The following is a 6086-nucleotide window of genomic DNA, read 5'->3' as shown; positions in this document are numbered from 1 at the left end:
TCAGTATAAGGCAACGCCTTCATTAATCCAAATTCTTAATAATTATATAAACACCTCTTCTTAAGCTTATTTAATTAATTCTTTGCATATGGAAAATCCATAATGAAATTAATTTCCAAGAAAGATCAAATCATCAATTCACGGAATCCACATAAATATACAAGTAATAATCATATCACATTGTCATATAAAAATAAATTCAACAAACACGAATTGAGGCATGGCAAAATAGATGATTTAATAAATACCAACAATTATCCAATTTATTACACAATATGCCTAAGACCTTAACCCAATATATTTTGCACATATAAGCCCGAGTACGGAATGTGTTCTGAAAGATCCCCTCCTCCATATTTACTTTGGGACTACGGAAGGGTATTCCGGGAGATCCCCCCCCCCCTTGTCTTGCATATTTACTTTGGGACTATGGAACGGTATTTCGGGAGATCCCCCTGCACATTTACGTTTGGGACTACGAGACGGTATCTCGAAAGATCCCCTGTTGTATTTCTGTGTACTGAGATGTTACCTTCTATGAATTCTTTCTTGTTAAATTTCAGTCTTTATTGTACTGCGATATTACATTCTTCCCTTGCTTTATTATTATATATACCAGTAGGGCCCTGACCTGACCTCGTCACTACTCGACTGAGGTTAGGCGTCGCACTTACTGGGTATCATTGTGGTGTACTCATGCTACTCTTCTGTACATATTTTTCGTGTGCAGATCCATGTGCTCCTTATCAGCTGCACTATCAGTAAATCGGGACAGCTTTGGAGACTTCAAGGTATATCTGCCGCGTTCGCAGACCTCGAAGTCCCCTTCTACTCTTCCCATGTCCATTATCTTTTGTATTTTTCTTTTGTTAGATTCTGATGTATAGAGACACTAGACTTCCTTCTGTAGTTTGTGATTCACGATGTTCCGGGTTTTGGAAATGATGTGTATTTTCTTTTGAATAGTTGGTTATTGTACATGCCAAGCGGCATGGTATCTAGTTATGTTTTTACTACTACAGTTAGTTGTAAAATTTATGTTTTCATTTCAATATTCCACAAAATGTTAGGCTTACCTAGTCGTAGAGACTAGGTGTCGTCACGACGTCATACAAAAGAAAAATTGGGTCGTGACAATACAATTCTTCCAAACATGTGAAGGTGTTTTTTCCATTTTTTTTTTTAGTTTTATCTTTTCATGTTCATACATTAATATTGCTCAAATTACATAAGTATAATAGATATGTGGATTCTATAGTGCGTGCTCCTTAATTGTATAGAATCCACGCACTATTTGGATGGTTGTTACGTATCGTTTCATAATGTATTGTATCGTATTGTATTATATTATACTATATCGATTGATGGAATATTATAAAGAAAAATTATTATACGTGGTAGAATTATTATATTAAAAGATAGGGCAAATGATAAAATAAGAGTATATCGTATTTATTAATAATGAAGGGCGAGCTGAGAGGAAAATAACAAGATAATGACGCGACCACATCATATTGGTCGTTACATAAAGTGACACTTTTTATCATTACATAACGATGGATTTATCTATACGATACAATAAAATTTAAGTAACAGTCAAAACAAACATTGTATTTAAAGTAACAATACGATACAATACAATAGGTAACCATCATCCAAACAAGTTGTTAGTGAGTCACGAACTCTAAGATTGGTAATACCGAGTCACGAACTCTAACTGAATACGTTAAATGATCTCAAGGATCGAATATTCAATACTGTTTGATTAATAATTAACACTACCATAAAATGGAAAGACTCCAAGGGACTGCGACGACCAAGCAGCTCTATCTTGAATTCTTGCGATCACACTCTAACTTTGTCCGAGTCCGATATCTCCAATACCTGGCTCTGCACAAAAATATGCAAAAGTGTAGTATGTGTACACCACAATCGGTATCCAGTAAGTATCAAGACTAACCTCAGTGGAGTAGTGATAAGGTACAGTCAAAACACTCACTAGCCTAATAACCTGTGCAATATAGTATACAAAATATAATAGAAAACAAATAACAATAATGGCAACACTAATCAACCAGTGATATACGCAACATGGCAACAAGAACACCATTAATATTGCTCAACATATAATGAGTACAAGTACAGCCAATTAATCAAGTCCTTAAAATATAAATCTTTCGCCTATATGATTTTCAAATAATAATCTTCAAGATATAATACATTTAACTACATATATTTCGAATATACTCCCTTCAAATAAATATCTTTCAAATAAATCTCTTTCAAATAAATATCTTTCGAATATAATTCTTTCAAGTAAAAGTCTCCACGTGACACCTCATTTAATTTTCCTGGTGTGAGAAATATATTTAATATATCACTTCAAATGGCACGGCAATACCTTCGTGCACTTGTCTCATTCTTACCCAATGTATATATGTAGATCAAATCAATTGGCACGGCAACACCCTTCGTGCATTTATCTCTTTCTCACCGTGCTTATATATAACAGTACCAACTAGGTGGGGGAAATGCAAATAATAATAAAATAAATAAAGGGGGAGGCACACAGGAAGCAACCACCACTACAAGTCACAATGAAAACGTAAGTGCACAATAATAGCTCAAGATAAAGACATGAATGTATACACAACAAAAAGATATCACAATATAATGTATATCCCTCGTCCTCACATGCACGGAAACACCCTTCGTGCCATGAACATATGATAATATAGAAATAATGGCACAACATCACCCTTCATGCTTTTACTCTTATCATCACCTGATAATATAAATAAAATGGCACGACATCACCTTTCGTGCTTTACACTCTCAAATGGCACGGCATCACCCTTCGTGCTTTACACTCTCCCTTACCTGATAATATAATTCAAATAGCATGGCATCACCCTTCATATTTTACACTCTTCCTTACCAAGCACAAGTATATCATTAACAAGCAAGGTAGAAAGAATAAATAACATCAAGGACAGTGTTTAACCGACAACACAATACAACAACTCATATCACAATTTGCCCACTGACCACAACCAAATTCCAAAGATGTATATAAAACCTTAAAGCGATCATCAAATATGGAAAATACTCAATATAGGGCAACGCCTTCATTAATCCAAATTCTTAATAATTATATAAACACCTCATCTTAAGCTTATTTAATTAAGTCTCTGCAGATGGATAATCCATTATAAAATTAATTTTCAAGAAATATCAAATCATTAATTCACGGAATCCACATAAATATACAAGTAATAATCACATCAAATTGTCATATAAAAATAAATTCAACAAACGCGAATTGAGGCATGGCAAAATAGATAATTTAATAAATACCAACAATTATCCAATTTATTACACAATATGCCTATGACCTTAACCCAATATATTTTGCACATATAAGCCCGAGTACGGAACGGTATTTCGGGAGATCCCCCTTCACATTTACGTTTGGGACTATGAGATGGTATCTCGGGAGATCCCCTGTTGTATTTCTGTGTACTGAGATGTTACCTTCTATGAATTCTTTCTTTTTAAATTTTAGTCTTTATTTTACTGCGATATTACATTCTTCCCTTGCTTTATTATTATATATACCAGTAGGACCCTGACCTGACCTCGTCACTACTCAACCGAGGTTAGACTTGGCACTTACTGGGTACCATTGTGGTGTACTCATGCTACTCTTCTGCACATGTTATTTGTGTGCAGATCCAGGTGTTCCATATCAGCCGCACTATCAGTGAGTCGGGACAGCTTTGGAGACTTCAAGGTATATCTGCCACGTCCGCAGACCTCGGAGTCCCCTTCTACTCTTCCTCCATGTCCATTATCTTTTGTATTTTTCTTTTGTTAGACTCTAGTGTATAGAGACACTAGACTTCCTTCTGTAGGTTGTGATTCACGATGTTCTGAGTTTTGCGAATGATGTGTATTTTCTTTTGAATAGTTGGTCATTGTACATGCCAAGCCGCATGGTATCTAGCTATGTTGTTACTATTATAGATAGTTGTGAAATTTATGTTTTCATTACAATATTCCACAAAATGTTAGGCTTACCTAGTCGTAGAGACTAGGTGCCATCACGACATCATACAGAGGGAAAATTGGGTCGTGACAATACAATTCTTCCAAACATGTGAAGGTGATTTTTCCATTTTTTTTAGTTTTATCTTTTCATGTTGATACATTAATATTTCTCAAATTAAATAAGTATAATAGATATTTTCATGACCCAATTCCATTATAGGCTGTGATGTCACCCAACACTGTTGTTAGGCAAGCCAACACTGACCAACTAGTGAGTTCCCGCTTAGAAAATTTGTAAACGATAGCTTTTTCCTTATTTAAAAAAATGATTTAGGAGTTTGCAATTTTTAACATAAATAAATGGAAGCAATTAGTACTAATTGTAATCATATGAGCAAACCAAAATCATAAGTCTACTAGTGTGTGTGTGCCAAGTCCTGGTGTCATAAGTATGTGGGCAATCTATTAGAATATACAAAACAATGTTGGCCTACTATCTGAAAGTAAATAGACAGAAAATAAAAGAACATAAGAGAGACTCCAGCTGCTGTAGAACGACTCAAAAGGACAGCTCACCGGGAAGTTTTGAGCTGGGAAATCAATCTACGCGCCGGACTGGTGGCCAGATGCACCTGCCTCAAATCATGTACAATCAAGTACAGAAGTGTAGTGTGAGTACATAAAAGTATGTACCCAGTAAGTATCTAGTCTAACCTCGAAGAAGTAGTGACGAGGGGTCGACTTCGACACTCACTAGGGCCAACAATATAATAATACGTGATTCTATTTAAGCATGAAACACAGAACTAACAATAAACTCAGAACAAGAAATAATTGTACAGTTCTTCCATCATATTTAAGAAACCAAAATACTCCCTTCACTTTAAACAAATAATATGTAAAACAGTAAATTTATACCAATTATAAAAAGGGTTTCCACTTCTATTATCACACACAAATATCACCGAAGACATTCGGCCGGATCCAACATGAAAATGTAAATTGTGCACTGCCGAGGGTCGAACGACGCGAACCATAGATGCATCTATTAACCTGCTGAGGCGAACGGTCTGCTCCCATGAGAGTAGTGGAAATAGTCACCCCGCTCGCAGAATATACTTGCGACGTGGTTAAAAATAAATATAATGTAATTTTTCTCAATTTTTTCAAAATATTAATTTACTTGAAACCTTTGAAATCTTGAAATCCTCAACTTAGTTCTATTCAATGCAAATAAATAATTATGTTCGGATAACGGTACCCACAAAGCATGGTGTAAGCCTAGAACTACCCAAATATAACAAGATTAGTAACTACGTACGGACTCTCGTCACTTCGTGCGTACGTAGCCCCACAAATAATCATACATTAATTAATTTCACATATGGGGAAATTTCCCTCTTACAAGGTTAGAAAAGAGACTTACCTCGCTTTAAGGCCTACATTACGGTCCAAGCTTATGCCCAAACCCTCAATTTGGTGCCAAACAATCCAAAACTATCCAAATAGTGTAAAAGCTAATCAATATAGGCTTAAAAGTTCATATCCCTACTATTCAAGTAATTTCCCAACCCTAAATACAAGATTCCTAAAATTCACCCCAGGGGCCACTTGCCTGGATTCTGGAAATTTTCGAAGAAAGTTGTTATCCATAACCTTAGGAACATAAATATATTATTTTCATTAAGTTCCACAACCATTTTCATGGTAAAACTCCATTTTTATCAAAAACCTAGGTTTTCCTCTAAACCCATGATTTTCACTAATTTACATGTTATAACCTATCCATTAACCATGTATTTAACTCACATTTGATAGGAATTACTTACCTCAACTAGTTGATGGAAATCCCCTCTCTAACCAGATCCAAAATCACACCCAAGAAGAGTAAGAAGTGAGCAAAAGTACTCAAACCCCGATTTAAAACATCACTGCCCTTCAGCGACTTCCGCACCTGCGGTTAAATTGGCGCACCTGCAATTCCGCTTCTGCGGACAACTTGCGCAGGTGAGGACCAAAGCCAGGCTTCCTCATCT

Source organism: Nicotiana tomentosiformis, chromosome 12 (assembly GCF_000390325.3).
Source record: "Nicotiana tomentosiformis chromosome 12, ASM39032v3, whole genome shotgun sequence".
Classification (NCBI taxonomy): Eukaryota; Viridiplantae; Streptophyta; class Magnoliopsida; order Solanales; family Solanaceae; genus Nicotiana; species Nicotiana tomentosiformis.
Note: the sequence above shows the minus strand (reverse complement) of the source record.